Source organism: Schistocerca gregaria, chromosome 9, assembly GCF_023897955.1.
Source record: "Schistocerca gregaria isolate iqSchGreg1 chromosome 9, iqSchGreg1.2, whole genome shotgun sequence".
Lineage (NCBI taxonomy): Eukaryota > Metazoa > Arthropoda > Insecta > Orthoptera > Acrididae > Schistocerca > Schistocerca gregaria.
Window position 1 is genome coordinate 10,607,640 of NC_064928.1, and position 27,002 is coordinate 10,634,641.

A 27,002-nucleotide genomic window follows, 5' to 3' on the forward strand; every position below is an offset into this window, starting at 1 on the left:
CACTCTATAGGTCCACAGATTACAGAATGCATCCAGATGTGCTTCGGAAACTACTACTAGTCTTCAAGTGAAGGATCAAAGCGTAGACAGTTTAAGACATTACTCTCATGGAGAAAAGTCCGCATGGTGCTTATTGTGTTCAATGCCGATTCAATTTCTGTTTTTCATCAACACTCTGAAGTTCCACAGATTACAGAATGCATCCAGATGTTCTTCGGAAACTACTACTAGTCTTCCAGGGATCAATCAAAGCGTAGACAGTTTAAGACATTACTCTCATGGAGAAAAGTCCGCATGGTGCATATTGTGTTCAATGCCGATGCAATTTCTGTGTTTCATCAACACTCTGAAGGTCCACAGATTACAGAATGCATGCAGATGTGCTTCGGAAACTACTACTAGTCTTCCAGGGATCGATCAAATCGTAGACAGTTTAAGACATTACTCCCATGGAGAGAAGTCCGCATGGTGCTTATTGTGCTCAATGCCAAGGAATTTTTGTGTTTCATCAACACTCTGAAGGTCCGCAGATTACAGAATGCATCCAGATGTCCTTCGGAACCTACTACTAGTCTTCCAGAGAACGACCAAAGCGTAGACAGGTTAAGACATTACTTCCATGGAGAAAAGTCTGCATGGTGCTTATTGTGTTCAATGCCGATGCAATTTTTGTGTTTCAACAACACTCTGAAGGTCCACAGATTACAGAATGCATCCAGATGTGCTTCGGAAACTACTACTAGTCTTCCAGTGAACGATCAAAGCGTAGACAGTTTAAGACATTAATCCTATGGAGAAAAGTCCGCATGGTGTTTATTGTGTTCAATGCCGATGCAATATTTGTGTTTCATCAACACTCTGAATGTCCACAGATTACAGAATGCATCCCGATGTCCTTCGGGAACTAATACTAGTCTTCCAGTGAACGATCAAAGCGTAGACAGTTTAAGACATTACTCTCATGGAGAAAAGTCTGCATGGTGCTTATTGTGTTCAATGCCGATGCAATTTTTGTGTTTCAACAACACTCTGAATGTCCACAGATTACAGAATGCATCCCAATGTCCTTCGGAAACTAATACTAGTCTTCCAGTGAACGATCAAAGCGTAGACAGTTTAAGACATTACTCTCACGGAGAAAAGTCTGCATGGTGCTTATTGTGTTCAATGCCGATGCAATTTCTGTGTTTCATCAACACTCTGAAGGTCCACAGATTACAGAATGCATCCAGATGTGCTTCGGAAACTACTACTAGTCTTCCAGTGAACGATCAAAGCGTAGACAGTTTAAGACATTACTCCCATGGAGAAAAGTCCGTATGGTGCTTATTGTGTTCAATGCCGATGCAATTTTTGTGTTTCATCAACACTCTGAAGTTCCAGAGATTACAGAATGCATCCGTGTCCTTCGGAAACTAATACTAGTCTTCCAGTGAACGATCAAAGCGTAGACAGTTTAAGACATTACTCTCATGGAGAAAAGTCCGCATTGTGCTTATTGTGTTCAATGCCGATGCAATTTTGGTTTTTCATCAACACTCTGAAGGTCTACAGAATACAGAATGCATCCAGATGTTCTTCGGAAACTACTACTAATCTACCAGTGAACGATCAAAGCGTAGACAGTTTAAGACATTCATCCCCTGGAGAGAAGTCCGCATGGTGCTTATTGTGTTCAATGCCGACGCAATTTTTGTGTTTCATCAACACTCTGAAGGTCCACAGATTTCAGAATGCCTCCAGATGTGCTTCGGAAACTACTACTAGTCTTCCAGGTAACCATCAAAGCGTAGACAGTTTAAGACATTACTCCCATGGGGAAAAGTCAGCATGGTGCTTATTGTGTTCAATGCCGATGCAATTTCTGTGTTTCATCAACACTCTGAAGGTCCACAGATTAGAGAATGCATGCAGTTTTAGACATTACTCCCATGGAGAAAAGTCTGCATGGTGCTTATTGTGCTCAATGCCGATGGAATTTTTGTGTTTCATCAACACTCTGAAGGTCCGCAGAATACAGAATGCATCCAGATGTGCTTCGGAACCTACTACTAGTCTTCCAGAGAACGACCAAAGCGTAGACAGGTTAAGACATTACTTCCATGGAGAAAAGTCTGCATGGTGCTTATTGTGTACAATGCCGATGCAATTTCTGTGTTTCATCAACACTCTGAATGTCCACAGATAACAGATTGCCTCCAGATGTGCTTCGGAAACTACTACTAGTCTTCCAGTGTACGATCAAAACGTAGACAGTTTAAGAGATTACTCCCATGGAGAAAAGTCGGCATGGTGCTTATTGTGTTCAATGCCGATGCAATTTCTGTGTTTCATCAACACTCTGAAGGTCCACAGATTAGAGAATGCATGCAGATGTGCTTCGGAAACTACTACTAGTCTTCCAGGGATCGATCAAATCGTAGACAGTTTAAGACATTACTCCCATGGAGAAAAGTCCGCATGGTGCTTATTGTGCTCAATGCCAAGGAATTTTTGTGTTTCATCAACACTCTGATGGTCCGCAGATTACAGAATGCATCCAGATGTGCTTCGGAACCTACTACTAGTCTTCCAGAGAACGACCTAAGCGTAGACAGGTTAAGACATTACTTCCATGGAGAAAAGTCTGCATGGTGCTTATTGTGTTCAATGCCGATGCAATTTTTGTGTTTCAACAACACTCTGAAAGTCCACAGATTACAGAATGCATCCCGATGTCCTTCGGAAACTAATACTAGTCTTAAAGTGAACGATCAAAGCGTAGACAGTTTAAGACATTACTCTCATGGAGAAAAGTCTGCATGGTGCTTATTGTGTTCAATGCCGATGCAATTTCTGTGTTTCATCAACACTCTGAAGGTCCACAGATTACAGAATGCATCCGTGTCCTTCGGAAACTAATACTAGTCTTCCAGTGAACGATCAAAGCGTAGACAGTTTAAGACATTACTCTCATGGAGAAAAGTCCGCATGGTGCTTATTGTGTTCAATGCCGATGCAATTTTTGTTTTTCATCAACACTCTGAAGGTCTACAGATTACAGAGTGCATCCAGATGTTCTTCGGAAACTACTACTAATCTTCCAGTGAACGATCAAAGCGTAGACAGTTTAAGACATTCATCCCCTGGAGAGAAGTCCGCATGGTGCTTATTGTGTTCAATGCCGATGGAATTTTTGTGTTTCATCAACACTCTGAAGGTCCGCAGAATACAGAATGCATCCAGATGGGCTTCGGAACCTACTACTAGTCTTCCAGAGAACGACCAAAGCGTAGACAGGTTAAGACATTACTTCCATGGAGAAAAGTCTGCATGGTCCTTATTGTGTACAATGCCGATGCCATTTCTGTGTTTCATCAACACTCTGAATGTCCACAGATAACAGATTGCCTCCAGATGTGCTTCGGAAACTACTAGTAGTCTTCCAGTGTACGATCAAAACGTAGACAGTTTAAGAGATTACTCCCATGGAGAAAAGTCCGCATGGTGCTTCTTGTGTTCAATGCTAATGCAATTTTTGTGTTTCATCAACACTCTGAAGGTCCACAGATTACAGAATGCATCCAGATGTGCATCGGAAACTACTACTAGTCTTCCGGTGAACGATCAAAGCGTAGACAGTTTAAGACATTACTCCGATGGAGAAAAGTCCGCATGGTGCTAATTGTGTTCAATGCCGATGCAATTTCTGTGTTTCATCATCACTCTGAAGGTCCACAGATTACAGAATGCATCCAGATGTGCTTCGGAAACTACTACAAGTCTTCCAGTGAACGATCAAATCGTAGACAGTTTAAGACATTACTCGCATGGAGAAAAGTCCGCATGGTGCTTATTGTGTTCAATGCCGTTGCAATTTTTGTGTTTCATCAACACTCTGAAGGTCCACAGATTACAGAATGCATCCCGATGTCCTTCGGAAACTAATACTAGTCTTCCAGTGAACGATCAAAGCGTAGGCAGTTTAACATATTACTCCCATGGAGAAAAGTCCGCATGGTGCTTATTGTGTTCAATGCCGATGCAATTTTTGTGTTTCATTAACACTCTGAAGGTCCACAGATTACAGAATGCATCCCGATGTGCTTCGGAAACTAATACTAGTCTTCCAGTGAACGATCAAAGCGTAGACAGTTTAAGAGATTACTCCCATGGAGAAAAGTCGGCATGGTGCTTATTGTGTTCAATGCCGATGCAATTATTGTGTTTCATGAACACTCTATAGGTCCACAGATTACAGAATGCATCCAGATGTGCTTCGGAAACTACTACTAGTCTTCAAGTGAAGGATCAAAGCGTAGACAGTTTAAGACATTACTCTCATGGAGAAAAGTCCGCATGGTGCTTATTGTGTTCAATGCCGATTCAATTTCTGTTTTTCATCAACACTCTGAAGTTCCACAGATTACAGAATGCATCCAGATGTTCTTCGGAAACTACTACTAGTCTTCCAGGGATCAATCAAAGCGTAGACAGTTTAAGACATTACTCTCATGGAGAAAAGTCCGCATGGTGCATATTGTGTTCAATGCCGATGCAATTTCTGTGTTTCATCAACACTCTGAAGGTCCACAGATTAGAGAATGCATGCAGATGTGCTTCGGAAACTACTACTAGTCTTCCAGGGATCGATGAAATCGTAGACAGTTTAAGACATTACTCCCATGGAGAGAAGTCCGCATGGTGCTTATTGTGCTCAATGCCAAGGAATTTTTGTGTTTCATCAACACTCTGAAGGTCCGCAGATTACAGAATGCATCCAGATGTCCTTCGGAACCTACTACTAGTCTTCCAGAGAACGACCAAAGCGTAGACAGGTTAAGACATTACTTCCATGGAGAAAAGTCTGCATGGTGCTTATTGTGTTCAATGCCGATGCAATTTTTGTGTTTCAACAACACTCTGAAGGTCCACAGATTACAGAATGCATCCAGATGTGCCTCGGAAACTACTACTAGTCTTCCAGTGAACGATCAAAGCGTAGACAGTTTAAGACATTAATCCTATGGAGAAAAGTCCGCATGGTGTTTATGGTGTTCAATGCCGATGCAATATTTGTGTTTCATCAACACTCTGAATGTCCACAGATTACAGAATGCATCCCGATGTCCTTCGGGAACTAATACTAGTCTTCCAGTGAACGATCAAAGCGTAGACAGTTTAAGACATTACTCTCATGGAGAAAAGTCTGCATGGTGCTTATTGTGTTCAATGCCGATGCAATTTCTGTGTTTCATCAACACTCTGAAGGTCCACAGATTACAGAATGCATCCAGATGTGCTTCGGAAACTACTACTAGTCTTCCAGTGAACGATCAAAGCGTAGACAGTTTAAGACATTACTCCCATGGAGAAAAGTCCGTATGGTGCATATTGTGTTCAATGCCGATGCAATTTTTGTGTTTCATCAACACTCTGAAGTTCCACAGATTACAGAATGCATCCCGATGTCCTTCGGAAACTAATACTAGTCTTCCAGTGAACGATCAAATCGTAGACAGTTTAAGACATTACTCTCATGGAGAAAAGTCCGCATGGTGCTTATTGTGTTCAATGCCGATACAATTTTTGTTTTTCATCAACACTCTGAAGGTCCACAGATTACAGAATGCATCCAGATGTGCTTCGGAAACTACTACTAATCTTCCAGTGAACGATCAAAGCGTAGACAGTTTAAGACATTACTCCCATGGAGAGAAGTCCGCATGGTGCTTATTGTGTTCAATGCCGACGCAATTTTTGTGTTTCATCAACACTCTGAAGGTCCACAGATTTCAGAATGCCTCCAGATGTGCTTCGGAAACTACTACTAGTCTTCCAGGTAACCATCAAAGCGTAGACAGTTTTAGACATTACTCCCATGGAGAAAAGTCAGCATGGTGCTTATTGTGCTCAATGCCGATGGAATTTTTGTGTTTCATCAACACTCTGAAGGTCCGCAGAATACAGAATGCATCCAGATGTGCTTCGGAACCTACTACTAGTCTTCCAGAGAACGACCAAAGCGTAGACAGTTTAAGACATTACTTCCATGGAGAAAAGTCTGCATGGTGCTTATTGTGTACAATGCCGATGCAATTTCTGTGTTTCATCAACACTCTGAAGGTCCACAGATTACAGAATGCATCCAGATGTGCTTCGGGTACTACTACTAATCTTCCAGTGAACGATCAAGGCTTAGACAGTTTAAGACATTACTCCCATGGGGAAAAATCTGTATGGTGCTTATTGTATTCAATCCCGATGCAATTTCTGTGTTTCATCAACACTCTGAAGGTCCACAGATTACAGATTGCATCCAGATGTGCTTCGGATACTACTACTAGTCTTGCAGGGAACGATCAAATCGTAGACAGTTTGAGACATTACTCCCATAGAGAAAAGTCCGCATGTTGCTTATTGTGTTCAATGCCGATGCAATGTTTGTCTTTCATCAACACTCTGAAAGTCCACAGATTAGAGAATGCATCCCGATGTCCTTCGGGAACTAATACTAGTCTTCCAGTGAACGATCAAAGCGTAGACAGTTTAAGACATTACTCTCATGGAGAAAAGTCTGCATGGTGCTTATTGTGTTCAATGCCGATTCAATTTCTGTTTTTCATCAACACTCTGAAGTTCCACAGATTACAGAATGCATCCAGATGTTCTTCGGAAACTACTACTAGTCTTCCAGGGATCAATCAAAGCGTAGACAGTTTAAGACATTACTCTCATGGAGAAAAGTCCGCATGGTGCATATTGTGTTCAATGCCGATGCAATTTCTGTGTTTCATCAACACTCTGAAGGTCCACAGATTAGAGAATGCATGCAGATGTGCTTCGGAAACTACTACTAGTCTTCCAGGGATCGATCAAATCGTAGACAGTTTAAGACATTACTCCCATGGAGAGAAGTCCGCATGGTGCTTATTGTGCTCAATGCCAAGGAATTTTTGTGTTTCATCAACACTCTGAAGGTCCGCAGATTACAGAATATATCCAGATGTCCTTCGGAACCTACTACTAGTCTTCCAGAGAACGATCGAAGCGTAGATAGTTTAAGACATTTCCCCCATGGAGAAAAGCCCCATGGTGTTTATTGTGTTCAATGCCGATGCAATTTGTGTGTTTCATCAACACTCTAAAGGTCCACAGATTACAAAATGCCTCCAGATGTGCTTCGGAAACTACTACTAGTCTTCCAGTAAACGATCAAAGCATAGGCAGTTTAAGACATTACTCCCATGGAGAAAAGTAAACATGCTGCTTGTTGTGTTCAATGCCGATGCAATTTCTGTGTTTCATCAACACTCTGGAGGTCCACAGATTACAGAATGCCTCCAGATGTGCTACGGAAACTATTACTAGTCTTCCAGTGTACGCTCAAAGCGTAGCCAGTTTAAGACGTTACTCCCATGGAGAAATGTCCGCATGGTGCTTATTGTGTTCAATGCCGATGCAATTTCTGTGTTTCATCAACACTCTGAAGGTACAGATATTACAGAATGCCTTCAGATGTGTTTCGGAAACTACTACTAGTCTTCCAGTGAACGATCAAAGCGCAGACAGTTTAAGACATTACTCTGATGGAGAAAAGTCCGCATGGTGCTTATTGTGTTCAATGCCGATTCAATTCCTGTGTTTCATCAACACTCTGAAGGTCCACAGATTACAGAATGCCTCCAGAAGTGCTTCTGAAACTTCTACTAGTCTCCCAGTGGACGATCAAAGCGTAGACAGTTCAAGACATTACTCCCATGGAGAAAAGTCCCCATGGTGCTTATTGTGTTCAATGCCGATGCAATTTCTGTGTTTCATGAACACTCTGAAGGTCCACAGATTACAGAATGCCTCCAGATGTGCTTAAGAAACTACTACTAGTCTTCCAGGGTACAATCAATGCGTAGACAGTTTAAGACATTACCCCCATGGAGAAAAGTCCGCATGGTGCTTATTGTGTTCAATGCCGATGCATTTTTTGTGTTTCATCAACACTCTGAACGTCCACAGATTACAGAATGCCTCCAGATGTGCTTCGGAAAGTACTACTAGTCTTCCAGGGAACGATCAAAGCGTAGACAGTTTGAGACATTACTCCCATGGAGAAAAGTCCGCATGGTGGTTATTGTGTTCAATGCCGATGCAATTTTTGTGTTTCATCAACACTCTGAAAGTCCACAGATTACAGAATGCATCCACATATGCTTCGGAAACTACTACTAGTCTTCCAGGGAACGATCAAAGCGTAGATAGTTTAAGACATTTCTCCCATGGAGAAAAGTCCCATAGTGCTTATTGTGTTCAAAGTCGATGCAATTTTTGTGTTTCATCAACACTCTGAAGGTCCTCAGATTACAGAATGCATACTGATGTGCTTCGGATACTACTACTCGTCTTCCAGTGTACGATCAAAGCGTAGACAGTTTAAGACACTACTCCAATGGAGAAAAGTTCGCATGGTGCTTATTGTGTTCAATGGCGATGCTATTTTTGTGTTTCATTAACACTCTAGAGGTCCACAGATTACAGAATGCCTCCAGATGTGCTTCGGAAACCACTACCAGTCTTAACAGTGTACGATCAAAGCGTAGACAGTATAAGACATTACTCCCATGGAGAAAAGTCCGCATGGTGCTTATCGTGTTCAATGCTGATGCAAATTTTGTGTTTCATCAACACTCTGAAAGTCCACAGATTACAGAATGCCTACAGATGTGCTTCGGAAACTACTACTAGTCTTCCAGTGTACGATCAAAGCGTAGACAGTTTAAGACATTACTCCCATGGAGAAAAGTCCGCATGGTGCTTATTGTGTTCAATGCCGATTCAATTGTTTTGCTTAATCAAAACTCAGAAGGTCCACAGATTACAGAATGCCTCCAGGTGTGCATTGGAAACTACTACTAGTCTTCCAGGGAACGATCAAAGCGTAGAGAGTTTGAGACATTACTCCCATGAAGAAAAGTCCTCAATGTGCTTATTGTGTTCAAAGTCGATGCAATTTTTGTGTTTCATCAACACTCTGAATGTCCACAGATTACAGAGTGCATCCAGATGTGATTCGGACACTACTACTATTCTTCCAGTGTACGATCAAAGCGTAGACAGTTTAAGACATTACTCCCATGGAGAAAAATCGGCATGGTGCTTATTGTGTTCAATGCCGATGCAATTTTTGTGTTTCAGCAACACTCTGAAGGTCCACAGATTACAGAGTGCATCCAGATGTGATTCGGAAACTACTACTATTCTTCCAGTGTACGATCAAAGCGTAGACAGTTTAAGACATTACTCCCATGGAGAAAAGTCCGCATGGTGGTTATTGTGTTCGATGCCGATGCAATTTTTGTGTTTCAGCAACACTCTGAAGGTCCACAGATTACAGAATGCCTCCCGATGAGTTTCGGGAACTACTACTAGTCTTCCAGTGATCGATCAAATCCTAGACAGTTTAAGACACTACTCCCATGGTAGAAAAGTCCGCATGGTGCTTATTATGCTCAATGCTGATGCAATTTTTGTGTTTCATCAACACTCTAAAGGTAATCAGATTACAGAATGCATACTGATGTGCTTCGGAAACTACTACTCGTCTTCCAGTGTACGATCAAAGCGTAGACAGTTTAAGACACTACTCCAATGGAGAAAAGTCCGCATGGTGCTTATTGTGTTCAATGCTGATGCAAATTTTGTGTTTCATCAACACTCTGAAAGTCCACAGATTACAGAATGCCTCCAGATGTGCTTCGGAAACTACTACTAGTCTTCCAGTGTACGATCAAAGCGTAGACAGTTTAAGACATAACTCCCATGGAGAAAAGTCTCCATGGTGCTTATTGTGTTCAAAGTCGATGCAATGTTTGTGTTTCATCAACACTCTGAAGGTCCACAGATTACAGAATGCAACCAAATGTGCTTCGGAAACTACTATTAGTCTTCCAGTGAACGATCAATGCGTAGACAGTTTACGACATTACTCTCATGGAGAAAAGTCCGCATGGTGCTTATTGTGTTCAATGCCGATTCATTTTCTGTGTTTCATCAACACTCTGAAGGTCCACAGACTACAGAAGGCCTCCAGATGTGCTTCGGAAGCTACTACTAGTCTTCCAGTTAACTATCAAATCCTAGACAGTTTAAGACACTACTCCCATGGAGAAAAGTCTGCATGGTGCTTATTGTGCTCAATGCCGATGCAAATTTTGTGTTTCATCAACACTCTGAAGGTCCTCAGATTACAGAATGCATCCAGATGTACTTCGAAAACTACTACTCGTCTTCCAGTGTACGATCAAAGCGTAGACAGTTTAAGACATTACTCCCATGGAGAAAAGTCTCCATGGTGCTTATTGTGTTCAAAGTCGATGCAATGTTTGTGTTTCATCAACACTCTGAAGGTCCACAGATTACAGAATGCATCCAGATGTGCTTCGGAAACTACTACTAGTCTTGCAGTTTACGATCACAGCGTAGACAGTTGAAGACATTACTCCCATGGAGAAAAGTCCGCATGGTGCTTATTGTGTTCAAAGCCGATTCAATTTTTGTGTTTCATCAACACTCTGATGGTCCACAGATTACATAATGCCACGAGATGTGCTTCGGAAACTACTACTAGTCTTCCAGTATACGATCAAAGCGTAGACAGTTTAAGACATTACTCCAATGGTGAAAAGTCCGCATGGTGCTTAATGTGTTTAATGCCGATGCAATTTTTGTGTTTCATCAACACTCTGAAGATCCACAGATTACAGAATGCCTCCAGATGTGCTTCGGAAACTACTACTAGTCTTCCAGTGTACGATCAAAGCGTAGACAGTTGAAGACATTACTCCCATGGAGAAAAGTCAGCATGGTGCTTATTGTGTTCAATGCCGATGCAATTTTTGTGCTTAATCAAAACTCTGAAGGTCCACAGATTACAGTATGCCTCCAGATGTGGATTGGAAACTACTACTAGTCTTCCAGGGAACAATCAATGCGTAGACAGTTTCAGACTCCCATGGAGAAAAGTCCACATGGTGCTTATTGTGTTCAAAGTCGATGTAATTTTTGTGTTTCATCAACAGTCTGAAGGTCGACAGATTGCAGAATGCATCCAGATGTGCTTCGGAAACTACTACCAGTCTTCCAGTGAACGATCAAAGCATAGACAGTTTAAGACATTACTCCCTTTAGAAAAGTCCGCATGGTGCTTATTGTGTTCAATGCCAATGCAATTTTTGTGTTTCATCAACACTCTGAAGGTCCACAGATTACAGAATGCCTCCAGATGTGCTTCGGAAACTACAACCAGTCTTAACAGTGTACGATCAAAGCGTAGACAGTATAAGACATTACTCCCATGGAGAAAAGTCCGCATGGTGCTTATTGTGTTCAATGCTGATGCAAATTTTGTGTTTCATCAACACTCTGAAAGTCCACAGATTACAGAATGCCTCCAGATGTGCTTCGGAAACTACTACTAGTCTTCCAGTGTACGATCAAAGCGTAGACAGTTTAAGACATTACTCCCATGGAGAAAAGTCTCCATGGTGCTTATTGTGTTCAAAGTTGATGCAATGTTTGTGTTTCATCAACACTCTGAAGGTCCACAGATTACAGAATGCAACCAGATGTGCTTCGGAAACTACTATTAGTCTTCCAGTGAACGATCAATGCGTAGACAGTTTAAGACATTACTCCCATGGAGAAAAGTTCGCATGGTTCTTATTGTGTTCAATGCCGATGCTATTTTTGTGTTTCATCAACACTCTGAAGGTCCACAGATTACAGAATGCTTCCAGATGTGCTTCGGAAACTACTACTAGTCTTGCAGTTTACGATCACAGCGTAGACAGTTGAAGACATTACTCCCATGGAGAAAAGTCCGCATGGTGCTTATTGTGTTCAATGCCGATGAAATTTTGGTGTTTCATCAACACTCTGAAGGTCCACAGATTACAGAATGCCTCCAGATGTGCTTCGGAAACTACTACTAGTCTTCCAGTGTACGATCAAAGCGTAGACAGTTTAAGACATTACTCCCATGGAGAAAAGTCCGCATGGTGCTTATTGTGTTCAATGTCGATGCAATTTTTGTGTTTCATCAACATTCTGAAAGTCCACAAATTACAGAATGCCTCCAGATGTGCTTCGGAAACTACTACTAGTCTTCCATCGAACGATCAAAGCGTAGACAGTTTAAGACATTACTCCCATGGAGAAAAGTCCGCATGGTGCTTATTGTGTTCAAAGCTGATTCAATTTTTGTGTTTCATCAACACTCTGATGGTCCACAGATTACATAATGCCTCGAGATGTGCTTCGGAAACTACTACTAGTCTTCCAGTATACGATCAAAGCGTAGACAGTTTAAGACATTACTCCAATGGGGAAAAGTCCGCATGGAGCTTATTGTGTTCAATGCCGATGCAATTTTTGTGTTTCATCAACACTCTGAAGGTCCACAGATTACAGAATGCCTCCAGATGTGCTTCGGAAACTACTACTAGTCTTCCAGTGTACGATCAAAGCGTAGACAGTTTAAGACATTACTCCCATGGAGAAAAGTCAGCATGGTGCATATTGTGTTCAATGCCGATGCAATTTTTGTGCTTAATCAAAACTCTGAAGGTCCACAGATTACACTATGCCTCCTGATGTGGATTGGAAACTACTACTAGTCTTCCAGGGAACGATCAATGCGTAGACAGTTTCAGACTCCCATGGAGAAAAGTCCACATGGTGCTTATTGTGTTCAAAGTCGATGTAATTTTTGTGTTTCATCAACACTCTGAAGATCGACAGATTGCAGAATGTATCCAGATGTGCTTCGGAAACTACTACTAGTCTCCCAGTGTAAGATCAAAGCGTAGACAGTTTAAGACATTACTCCCATGGAGAAAAGTCTCCATGGTGCTTATTGTGTTCAAAGTCGATGCAATGTTTGTGTTTCATCAACACTCTGAAGGTCCACAGATTACAGAATGCATCCAGATGTGCTTCGGAAACTACTATTAGTCTTCCAGTGAACGATCAAATCGTAGACAGTTTAAGACATTACTCTCATGGAGAAAAGTCCGCATGGTGCTTATTGTGTTCAATGCCGATGCAATTTTTGTGTTTCAGCAACACTCTGAAGGTCCACAGATTACAGAATGCCTCCAGATGTGCTTCGGTAACTACTACTAGTCTTCCAGTGAACGATCAAAGCATAGACAGTTTAAGACATTACTCCCATGGAGAAAAGTTCGCATGGTGCTTAATGTGTTCAATGCCGATGCAATTATTGTGTTTCATCAACACTCTGAAGGTCCACAGATTACAGAATGCTTCCAGATGTTTTTCGGAAACTACTACTAGTCTTCCAGTGTACGATCAATGCGTTGACAGTTTAAGACATTACTCAATTTAGAAAAGTCCGCATGGTGCATATTGTGTTCAATGCCGATGCAATTTTTGTGTTTCATCAACACTCTGAAGTTCCACAGATTACAGAATGCTTCCAGATGTGCTTCGGAAACTACTACTAGTCTTCCAGTGTACGATCAAAGCGTAGACAGTTTAAGACATTACTCCCATAGAGAAAATTCCGGATGGTGCTTATTGTGTTCAATGCCGATTCAATTCCTGTGTTTCATCAACACTCTGAAGGTCCTCAGATTACAGAATGCATCCAGATGTGCTTCGTAAACTACTACTAGTCTTCCAGTGAACGATCAAAGCGGAGACAGTTTAAGACAATATTCCCATGGAGAAAAATCCGCATGGTGCTTATTGTATTCAATGCCGATGCAATGTTTGTGTTTAATCAACACTCTGAAGGTCCACAGATTACAGAATGCCTCCAGATGTGCTTCGGAAACTACTACCAGTCTTCCAGTGTACAATCAAAGCGTAGACAGTTTAAGACATTACTCCCATGGAGAAAAGTCCGCATGGTGCTTATTGTGTTCAATGCCGATGCAATTTTTGTGTTTCATCAACACTCTGAAGGTCCACACATTACAGAATGCCTCCAGATGTGATTCGGAAAATACTACTAGTCTTCCAGTGTACGATCAAAGCGTGGACAGTTTAAGACATTACTCCCATGGAGAAAAGTTCGCATGGTGTTTATTGTGTTCAATGCCGATGCAATTTTTGTGTTTCATCAACATTCTGAATGTCTACAGATTACAGAATGCCTCCAGATGTGCTTCGGAAAATACTACCAGTCTTCCATCGAACGTTCAAGCGTAGACAGTTTCAGACATTACTTCCATGGAGAAAAGTCCGCATGGCGCTTAGTGTGTTCAGTGCCGATGCAATTTTTGTGTTTCATCAACACTCTGAAGTTCCACAGATAACAGAATGCCTCCAGATGTGCTTCGGGAACTACTACTAGTCTTCCAGAGTACCGTCAAAGCGTAGACAGTTTAAGACATTACTCCCATGGAGAAAAGTCCGCATGGCGCTTATTGTGTTCAATGCCGATGCAATTTTTGTGTTTCATCAACACTCTGAAAGTCCACAGATTACAGAATGCCTCCAGATGTGCTTCGGAAACTACTACTAGTCTTCCAGTGTACGATCAAACCGTAGATAATTTAAGACATTACTCCCGTGGAGAAAAGTCCGCATGGTGCTTATTGTGTTCAAAGTCGATGCAATTTTTGTGTTTCATCAACACTCTGAAGGTCCACAGGTTACAGAATGCCTCAGATGTGCTTCGGAAACTACTATTAGACTTCCAGTGAACGATCAAAGCGTAGACAGTTTAAGACATTACTCTCATGGAGAAAAGTCCGCATGGTGCTTATTGTGTTCAATGCCGATTCAATTTCTGTGTTTCATCAACACTCTGAAGGTCCAAAGATTACAGAATGCCTCCAGATGTGCTTCGGAAGCTACTACTAGTCTTCCAGTGAACGATCAAATCCTAGACAGTTTAAGACACTACTCCCATGGAGAACAGTCAGCATGGTGCTTATTGTGCTCAATGCCGATGCAATTTTCGTGTTTCATCAACACTCTGAAGGTCCTCAGATTACAGAATGCATCCTGATGTGCTTCGGAAACTTCTACTCGTCTTCCAGTGTACGTTCAAAGCGTAGACGTCTTAAGACATTACTCCCATGGTGAAAAGATTGCATGGTGTTTATTGTGTTCAATGCCTATGCTATTTTTGTGTTTCATCACCACTCTGAAGGTCCACAGATTACAGAATGCTTATAGATGTGCTTCGGAAACTATTTCTGTCTTTCAGTGTACGATCAAAGCGTAGACAGTTTTAGACATTACTCCCATTGAGAAAATTCCGCATGGTGCTTATTGTGTTCAATGCCGATGCAATTTTTGTGTTTCATCAACACTCTGAAGGTCCTCCGATTACAGAATGCCTCCAGATGTGCTTCGGAAACTACTACTAGTCTTCCAGTGTACGATCAAAGCGTAGACAATTTAAGACACTACTCCCATGGAGAAAAGTCCGCATGGTACTTATTGCGCTCAATGCCGATGCAATTTTTGTGTTTCATCAACACTCTGAAGGTCCACAGATTACAGAATGCCTCCAGATGTGCTTCGGAAACTACTACTAGTCTTCCAGTGTACGATTAAAGCGTAGACAATTTAAGACACTACTCCCATGGAGAAAAGTCCGCATGGTACTTATTGCGCTCAATGCCGATGCAATTTTTGTGTTTCATCAACACTCTGAAGGTCCACAGATTACAGAATGCCTCGAGATGTGCTTAGGAAACTACGACTAGTCTTCCAGTATACGATCAAAGCGTAGACAGTTTAAGACATTATTCCCATGGAGAAAACTCTGCATGGTTCTTATTGTGTTCAATGCCGATGCAATTTTTGTTTTTCATCAACACTCTGAAGGTCCACAGATTACAGAATGAATCCAGATGTGCTTCGGAAACTACTACTAGTCTTCCAGTGTACGATCAAAGCGTAGACAGTTTAGGACATTACTCCCATGGAGAATAGTCAGCATGGTGCTTACTGTGTTCAATGCCGATGCAATTTTTGTGTTTCATCAACACTCTGAAGGTCCACAGATTATAGAATGCCTCCAGATGTGCTTCGGAAACTACTACTAGTCTTCCAGCGAACGATCAAAGCGTAGACAGTTTAAAACATTACTCCCTTTAGAAAAGTCCGCATGGTGCATATTGTGTTCAATGCCGATGCAATTTTTGTGTTTCATCAACACTCTGAAGGTCCACAGGTTACAGAATGCCTCCAGATGTGCTTCGGAAACTACTACTAGTCTTCCAGTGTACGATCAAAGCTTAGACAGTTTAAGACATTACTCCCATAGAGAAAATTCCGGATGGTGCTTATTGTGTTCAATGCCGATTCAATTCCTGTGTTTCATCAACACTCCGAAGGTCCTCAGATTACAGAATGCATCCAGATGTGCTTCCGAAAGTACTACTAGTCTTCAAGTGAACGATCAAATCGTAGACAGTTTAAGACATTATTGCCATGGAGAAAAGTCCGCATGGTGCTTATTGTATTCAATGCCGATGCAATGTTTGTGTTTCATCAACAGTCTGAAGGTCCACAGAATACAGAATGCCTCCAGATGTGCATTGGAAACTACTACTAGTCTTCCAGGGAACGATCAAAGCGTAGACAGTTTGAGACATTGCTCCCATGGAGAAAAGTCCACATGTTGCTTATTGTGTTCAATGCCGATGCAATTTTTGTGTTTCATCAACACTCTGAAGGTCCACAGATTACAGAATGCCTCCAGATGTGATTCGGAAAATACTACTAGTCTTCCAGTGTACGATCAAAGCGTGGACAGTTTAAGACATTACTCCCATGGAGAAAAGTCCGCATGGTGCTTATTGTGTTCAATGCCGATGCAATTTTTGTGTTTCATCAACATTCTGAATGTCTACAGACTACAGAATGCCTCCAGATGTGCTTCGGAAAATACTACCAGTCTTCCATCGAACGTTCAAGCGTAGACAGTTTCAGACATTACTCCCATGGAGAAAAGTCCGCATGGCGCTTAGTGTGTTCAGGGCCGATGCAATTTTTGTGTTTCATCAACACTCTGAAGTTCCACAGATAACAGAATGCCTCCAGATGTGCTTCGGGAACTACTACTAGTCTTCCAGAGTACCGTCAAAGCGTAGACAGTTTAAGACATTACTCCCATGGAGAAAAGTCCGCATGGCGCTTATTGTGTTCAATGCCGATGCAATTTTTGTGTTTCATCAACACTCTGAAAGTCCACAGATTACAGAATGCCTCCAGATGTGCTTCGGAAACTACTACTAGTCTTCCAGTGTACGATCAAACCGTAGATAATTTAAGACATTACTCCCGTGGAGAAAAGTCCGCATGGTGCTTATTGTGTTCAAAGTCGATGCAATTTTTGTGTTTCATCAACACTCTGAAGGTCCACAGATTACAGAATGCCTCAGATGTGCTTCGGAAACTACTATTAGACTTCCAGTGAACGATCAAAGCGTAGACAGTTTAAGACATTACTCTCATGGAGAAAAGTCCGCATGGTGCTTATTGTGTTCAATGCCGATTCAATTTCTGTGTTTCATCAACACTCTGAAGGTCCACAGATTACAGAATGCCTCCAGATGTGCTTCGGAAGCTACTACTAGTCTTCCAGTGAACGATCAAATCCTAGACAGTTTAAGACACTACTCCCATGGAGAACAGTCAGCATGGTGCTTATTGTGCTCAATGCCGATGCAATTTTTGTGTTTAATCAATACTCTGAAGGTCCTCAGATTACAGAATGCATCCTGATGTGCTTCGGAAACTTCTACTCGTCTTCCAGTGTACGATCAAAGCGTAGACGTCTTAAGACATTACTCCCATGGTGAAAAGATCGCATGGTGTTTATTGTGTTCAATGCCTATGCTATTTTTGTGTTTCATCACCACTCTGAAGGTCCACAGATTACAGAATGCTTATAGATGTGCTTCGGAAACTATTTCTGTCTTTCAGTGTACGATCAAAGCGTAGACAGATTTAGACATTACTCCCATTGAGAAAATTCCGCATGGTGCTTATTGTGTTCAATGCCGATACAATTTTTGTGTTTCATCAACACTCTGAAGGTCCTCCGATTACAGAATGCCTCCAGATGTGCTTCGGAAACTACTACTAGTCTTCCAGTGTACGATCAAAGCGTAGACAATTTAAGACACTACTCCCATGGAGAAAAGTCCGCATGGTACTTATTGCGCTCAATGCCGATGCAATTTTTGTGTTTCATTAACACTCTGAAGGTCCACAGATTACAGAATGCCTCCAGATGTGCTTCGGAAACTACTACTAGTCTTCCAGTGTACGATCAAAGCGTAGACAATTTAAGACACTACTCCCATGGAGAAAAGTCCGCATGGTACTTATTGCGCTCAATGCCGATGCAATTTTTGTGTTTCATCAACACTCTGAAGGTCCACAGATTACAGAATGCCTCGAGATGTGCTTAGGAAACTACGACTAGTCTTCCAGTATACGATCAAAGCGTAGACAGTTTAAGACATTACTCCAATGGTGAAAAGTCCGCATGGTGCTTATTGTGTTCAATGCCGATGCAATTTTTCTGTTTCATCAACACTCTGAAGGTCCACAGATTACAGAATGAATCCAGATGTGCTTCGGAAACTACTACTAGTCTTCCAGTGTACGATCAAAGCGTAGACAGTTTAGGACATTACTCCCATGGAGAATAGTCAGCATGGTGCTTATTGTGTTCAATGCCGATGCAATTTTTGTGCTTCATCAAAACTCTGAAGGTCCACAGATTACAGAATGCCTCCAGATGTGCATTGGAAAATACTACTAGTCTTCCAGGGAACGATCAAAGCGTAGACAGTTTGAGACATTTCTCCCATGGAGGAAAGTCCACATGGTGCTTATTGTGTTCAAAGACGATGTAATTTTTGTGTTTCATCAACACTATGAAGGTCCACAGATTGCAGAATGCATCCAGATGTGCTTCGGAAACAACTACTAGTCTTCCAGTGAACGATCAAAGCATAGACAGTTTAAGACATTACTCTCATGGTGAAAGGTCCGCATGGGGCTTATTGTGTTCAATGCCGATTCAATTTCTGTGTTTCATCCACACACTGAAGGTCCACAGATTACAGAATGCCTCCAGATGTGCTTCGCAAACTACTACTAGTCTTCCAGTGAAGGATCAAAGCCTAGACAGTTTAAGACACTACTCCCATTGAGAAAAGTCTGCATGGTGCTTATAGTGCTCTATGCCGATGCAATTTTTGTGTTTCATCAACACTGTAAAGGTCCTCAGATTACAGAAAGCATCCTGATGTGCTTCGGAAACTACTACTCGTCTGCCAGTGTACGATCAAAGCGTAGACAGTTTAAGACATTACTCCCATGAAGAAAAGTTCGCATGGTCCTTATTGTGTTCAATGCCGATGCAATTTTTGTGTTTCATCAACACTCTGAAGGTCCACAGATTACAGAATGCCTCCAGATGTGCTTCGGAAACTACTACTAGTTCTCCAGTGTACCATCAAAGAGTAGACAGTTTGAGACATTACTCCCTTTATAAAAGTAGGCATGGTGTTTATTGTGTTCAATGCCGATGCTATTTTTGTGTTTCATCAACACTCTGAAGGTCCACAGATTACAGAATACCTCCAGATGTGCTTCGGAAACTACTATTAGTCTTCCAGTGAACGATCAAAGCGTAGACAGTTTAAGACATTACTCTCATGGAGAAAAGTCCGCATGGTGCTTATTGTGATCAATGCCGAATCAATTTCTGTGTTTCATCAACACTCTGAAGGTCCACAGATTACAGAATGCCTCCAGATGTGCTTCGGAAACTACTACTAGTCTTCCAGCGAACGATCAAAGCGTAGACAGTTTAAAACATTACTCCCTTTAGAAAAGTCCGCATGGTGCATATTGTGTCCAATGCCGATGCAATTTTTGTGTTTCATCAACACTCTGAAGGTCCACAGGTTACAGAATGCCTCCAGATGTGCTTCGGAAACTACTACTAGTCTTCCAGTGTACGATCAAAGCTTAGACAGTTTAAGACATTACTCCCATAGAGAAAATTCCGGATGGTGCTTATTGTGTTCAATGCCGATTCAATTCCTGTGTTTCATCAACACTCCGAAGGTCCTCAGATTACAGAATGCATCCAGATGTGCTTCCGAAAGTACTACTAGTCTTCAAGTGAACGATCAAAGCGTAGACAGTTTAAGACATTATTGCCATGGAGATAAGTCCGCATGGTGCTTATTGTATTCAATGCCGATGCAATGTTTGTGTTTCATCAACAGTCTGAAGGTCCACAGAATACAGAATGCCTCCAGATGTGCATTGGAAACTACTAATAGTCTTCCAGGGAACGATCAAAGCGTAGACAGTTTGAGACATTGCTCCCATGGAGAAAAGTCCACATGTTGCTTATTGTGTTCAAAGTCGATGCAATTTTTGTGTTTCATCAACACTCTGAAGGTCCACAGATTACAGAATGCATCCAGATGTGCTTCGGAGACTACTACTATTCTTCCAGTGTACGATCAAAGCGTAGACAGTTTAAGACATTACTCCCACGGAGAAAAGTCCGCATGGTGCTTATTGTGTTCAATGCCGATGCAATTTTTGTGTTTCATCAACACTCTGAAGGTCCACAGATTACAGAATGCCTCCAGATGTGCTTCGGAAGCTACTACTAGTCTTCCAGTGTACGATCAAAGCGTAGACAGTTTAAGACATTACTCCCATGGAGAAAAGTCCGCATGGTGCTTATTGTATTCAATGCCGATGCAATTTTTGTGTTTCATCAACACTCTGAAGGTCCACAGATTACAGAATGCCTCCAGATGTGCTTCGGAAACTACTGCTAGTCTTCCAGTGTACCATCAAAGCGTAGACAGTTTAAGACATTACTCCCATGGAGAAAAGTCCGCATGGCGCTTATTGTGTTCAATGCCGATGCAATTTTTGTGTTTCATCAACACTCTGAAGGTCCACAGATTACAGAATACCTCCAGATATGCTTCGGAAACAACAACTAGTCTTCCAGTGTACGATCAAAGCGTAGTTAGTTTAAGACATTACTCCCACGGAGAAAAGACCGCATGGTGCTTATTGTGTTCAAAGTCGATGCAATTTTTGTGTTTCATCAACACTCTGAAGGTCCACATATTACAGAATGCCTCAGATGTGCTTCGGAAACTACTATTAGACTTCCAGTGAACGATCAAAGCGTAGACAGTTTAAGACTCTGCTATCATGGAGAAAAGTCCTCATGGTGCTTATTGTGTTCAATGCCGATTCAATTTCTGTGTTTCATCAACACTCTGAAGGTAAACAGATTACAGAATGCCTCCAGATGTGCGTCGGAATCTACTACTAGTCTTCCAGTGAACGATCAAATCCTAAACAGTTTAAGACACTACTCCCATGGAGAAAAGTCCGCACGGTGCTTATTGTGCTCAATGCCGATGCAATTTTTGTGTTTCATCAACACTCTGAAGGTCCTCGGATTACAGAATGCCTCCAGATGTGGTCCGGAAACTACTACTAGTCTTCCAGTGTACGAACAAATCGTAGACAGTTTAAGACATTACTCCCTCTATATAAGTCCGCATGGTGCATATTGTGTTCAATGCCGATGCAATTTTTGTGTTTCATCAACACTCTGAAGGTCCACAGATACAGAATGCCTCCAGATGTGCTTCGGAAACTACTACTAGTCTTCCAGTGTACGATCAAAGCGTAGACAGTTTAAGACATTACCCCCATAGAGAAAATTCCGGATGGTGCTTATTGTGTTCAATGCCGATTCAATTCCTGTTTTTCATCAACACTCTGAAGGTCCTCAGATTACAGAATGCATCCAGATGTGCTTCCGAAACTACTATTAGTCTTCCAGTGAACGATCAAAGCGTAGACAGTTTAAGACATTACTCTCATGGAGAAAAGTCCGCATGGTGCTTATTGTGATCAATGCCGAATCAATTTCTGTGTTTCATCAACACTCTGAAGGTCCACAGATTACAGAATGCCTCCAGATGTGCTTCGGAAACTACTACTAGTCTTCCAGCGAACGATCAAAGCGTAGACAGTTTAAAACATTACTCCCTTTAGAAAAGTCCGCATGGTGCATATTGTGTCCAATGCCGATGCAATTTTTGTGTTTCATCAACACTCTGAAGGTCCACAGGTTACAGAATGCCTCCAGATGTGCTTCGGAAACTACTACTAGTCTTCCAGTGTACGATCAAAGCTTAGACAGTTTAAGACATTACTCCCATAGAGAAAATTCCGGATGGTGCTTATTGTGTTCAATGCCGATTCAATTCCTGTGTTTCATCAACACTCCGAAGGTCCTCAGATTACAGAATGCATCCAGATGTGCTTCCGAAAGTACTACTAGTCTTCAAGTGAACGATCAAAGCGTAGACAGTTTAAGACATTATTGCCATGGAGATAAGTCCGCATGGTGCTTATTGTATTCAATGCCGATGCAATGTTTGTGTTTCATCAACAGTCTGAAGGTCCACAGAATACAGAATGCCTCCAGATGTGCATTGGAAACTACTAATAGTCTTCCAGGGAACGATCAAAGCGTAGACAGTTTGAGACATTGCTCCCATGGAGAAAAGTCCACATGTTGCTTATTGTGTTCAAAGTCGATGCAATTTTTGTGTTTCATCAACACTCTGAAGGTCCACAGATTACAGAATGCATCCAGATGTGCTTCGGAGACTACTACTATTCTTCCAGTGTACGATCAAAGCGTAGACAGTTTAAGACATTACTCCCACGGAGAAAAGTCCGCATGGTGCTTATTGTGTTCAATGCCGATGCAATTTTTGTGTTTCATCAACACTCTGAAGGTCCACAGATTACAGAATGCCTCCAGATGTGCTTCGGAAGCTACTACTAGTCTTCCAGTGTACGATCAAAGCGTAGACAGTTTAAGACATTACTCCCATGGAGAAAAGTCCGCATGGTGCTTATTGTATTCAATGCCGATGCAATTTTTGTGTTTCATCAACACTCTGAAGGTCCACAGATTACAGAATGCCTCCAGATGTGCTTCGGAAACTACTGCTAGTCTTCCAGTGTACCATCAAAGCGTAGACAGTTTAAGACATTACTCCCATGGAGAAAAGTCCGCATGGCGCTTATTGTGTTCAATGCCGATGCAATTTTTGTGTTTCATCAACACTCTGAAGGTCCACAGATTACAGAATACCTCCAGATATGCTTCGGAAACAACAACTAGTCTTCCAGTGTACGATCAAAGCGTAGTTAGTTTAAGACATTACTCCCACGGAGAAAAGACCGCATGGTGCTTATTGTGTTCAAAGTCGATGCAATTTTTGTGTTTCATCAACACTCTGAAGGTCCACATATTACAGAATGCCTCAGATGTGCTTCGGAAACTACTATTAGACTTCCAGTGAACGATCAAAGCGTAGACAGTTTAAGACTCTGCTATCATGGAGAAAAGTCCTCATGGTGCTTATTGTGTTCAATGCCGATTCAATTTCTGTGTTTCATCAACACTCTGAAGGTAAACAGATTACAGAATGCCTCCAGATGTGCGTCGGAATCTACTACTAGTCTTCCAGTGAACGATCAAATCCTAAACAGTTTAAGACACTACTCCCATGGAGAAAAGTCCGCACGGTGCTTATTGTGCTCAATGCCGATGCAATTTTTGTGTTTCATCAACACTCTGAAGGTCCTCGGATTACAGAATGCCTCCAGATGTGGTCCGGAAACTACTACTAGTCTTCCAGTGTACGAACAAATCGTAGACAGTTTAAGACATTACTCCCTCTATATAAGTCCGCATGGTGCATATTGTGTTCAATGCCGATGCAATTTTTGTGTTTCATCAACACTCTGAAGGTCCACAGATACAGAATGCCTCCAGATGTGCTTCGGAAACTACTACTAGTCTTCCAGTGTACGATCAAAGCGTAGACAGTTTAAGACATTACCCCCATAGAGAAAATTCCGGATGGTGCTTATTGTGTTCAATGCCGATTCAATTCCTGTTTTTCATCAACACTCTGAAGGTCCTCAGATTACAGAATGCATCCAGATGTGCTTCCGAAACTACTACTAGCCCTCCAGTGAACGATCAAAGCGTAGAAAGTTTAAGACATTATTCATATGGAGAAAAGTGCGCATGGTGCTTATTGTATTCAATGCCGATGCAATGTTTGTGTTTCATCAACACTCTGAAGGTCCACAGATTACAGAATGCCTCCAGATGTGCTTCGGAAACTACTACTAGTCTTCCAGTGTACGATCAAAACGTAGACAGTTTATGACATTACTCCCATGGAGAAAAGTCCGCATGGTGCTTATTGTGTTCAAACTCGATGCAATTTTTGTGTTTCATCAACACTCTGAAGGTCCTCAGATTACAGAATGCAACCAGATGTGCTTCGGAAACTACTACTATTCTTCCAGTGTACGATCAAAGCGTAGACAGTTTAAGACATTACTCCCATGGAGAAAAATCCGCATGGTGCTTATTGTGTTCAATGACGATTCAATTTCAGTGTTTCATCAACACTCTGAAGGTCCACAAATTACAGAATGCCTCCAGATGTGCTTCGGAAACTACTACTAGTCTTCCAGTGTACGATCAAAGCGTAGACAGTTTAGGACATTACTCCCATGGAGAATAGTCAGCATGGTGCTTATCGTGTTCAAACTCGATGCAATTTTTGTGGTTCATCAACACTCTGAAGGTCCACAGATTACAGAATGCAACCAGATGTGCTTCGGAAACTACTACTATTCTTCCAGTGTACGATCAAAGCGTAGACAGTTTAAGACATTACTCTCATGGAGAATAGTCAGCATGGTGCTTATTGTGTTCAATGCCGATGCAATTTTTGTGCTTCATCAAAACTCTGAAGGTCCACAGATTACAGAATGCCTCCAGATGTGCATTGGAAACTACTACTAGTCTTCCAGTGTACGATCAAAGCGTAGACAGATTAAGACTTTATTCCCATGGAGAAAACTCCGCATGGTTCTTATTGTGTTCAATGCCGATGCAATTTTTGTGTTTCATCAACACTCTGAAGGTCCACAGATTACAGAATGCCTCCAGATGTGCTTCGGAAACTACTACTAGTCTTCCAGTGTACGATCAAAGCGTAGACAATTTAAGACACTACTCCCATGGAGAAAAGTCCGCATGGTACTTATTGCGCTCAATGCCGATGCAATTTTTGTGTTTCATCAACACTCTGAAGGTCCACAGATTACAGAATGCCTCGAGATGTGCTTTGGAAACTACGACTAGTCTTCCAGTATACGATCAAAGCGTAGACAGTTTAAGACATTACTCCAATGGTGAAAAGTCCGCATGGTGCTTATTGTGTTCAATGCCGATGCAATTTTTCTGTTTCATCAACACTCTGAAGGTCCACAGATTACAGAATGAATCCAGATGTGCTTCGGAAACTACTACTAGTCTTCCAGTGTACGATCAAAGCGTAGACAGTTTAGGACATTACTCCCATGGAGAATAGTCAGCATGGTGCTTATTGTGTTCAATGCCGATGCAATTTTTGTGCTTCATCAAAACTCTGAAGGTCCACAGATTACAGAATGCCTCCAGATGTGCATTTTAGACTACTACTAGTCTTCCAGGGAACGATCAAAGCGTAGACAGTTTGAGACATTTCTCCCATGGAGAAAAGTCCACATGGTGCTTATTGTGTTCAAAGACGATGTAATTTTTGTGTTTCATCAACACTATGAAGGTCCACAGATTGCAGAATGCATCCAGATGTGCTTCGGAAACTACTACTTGTCTTCCAGTGAACAATCAAAGCATAGACAGTTTAAGACATTACTCTCATGGTGAAAGGTCCGCATGGGGCTTATTGTGTTCAATGCCGATTCAATTTCTGTGTTTCATCCACACTCTGAAGGTCCACAGATTACAGAATGCCTCCAGATGTGCTTCGCAAACTACTACTAGTCTTCCAGTGAAGGATCAAAGCCTAGACAGTTTAAGACACTACTCCCATGGAGAAAAGTCTGCATGGTGCTTATTGTGCTCAATTCCGCTGCAATTTTTGTGTTTCATCAACACTGTGAAGGTCCTCAGATTACAGAAAGCATCCTGATGTGCTTCGGAAACTACTACTCGTCTGCCAGTGTACGATGAAAGCGTAGACAGTTTAAGACATTACTCCCATGAAGAAAAGTTCGCATGGTGCTTATTGTGTTCAATGCCGATGCAATTTTTGTGTTTCATCAACACTATGAAGGTCCACAGATTACAGAATGCCTCCAGATGTGCTTCGGAAACTACTACTAGTTCTCCAGTGTACCATCGAAGAGTAGACAGTTTAAGACATTACTCCCTTTATAAAAGTAGGCATGGTGCTTATTGTGTTCAATGCCGATGCTATTTTTGTGTTTCATCAACACTCTGAAGGTCCACAGATTACAGAATACCTCCAGATGTGCTTCGGAAACTACTATTAGTCTTCCAGTGAACGATCAAAGCGTAGACAGTTTAAGACATTACTCTCATGGAGAAAAGTCCGCATGGTGCTAATTGTGTTCAATGCCGAATCAATTTCTGTGTTTCATCAACACTCTGATGGTCCACAGATTACAGAATGCCTCCAGATGTGCTTCGGAAACTACTACTAGTCTTCCAGCGAACGATCAAAGCGTAGACAGTTTAAGAGATTACTCCCATGGAGAAAAGTCCGTATGGTGCTTATTGTGTTCAATGCCGATGCAATTTTTGTGTTTTATCGACACTCTGAAGGTCCACAGATTACAGAATGCATTAAGATGTGCTCCGGAAACTACTACTAGTCTTCCAGTGTACGATCAAAGCGTAGACAGTTTAAGACATTACTCCCTTTAGAAAAGTCCGCATGGTGCATATTGTGTTAAATGCCGATGCAATTTTTGTGTTTCATCAACACTCTGAAGGTCCACAGATTACAGAATGCCTCCAGATGTGCTTCGGAAACTTCTACTAGTCTTCCAGTGTACGC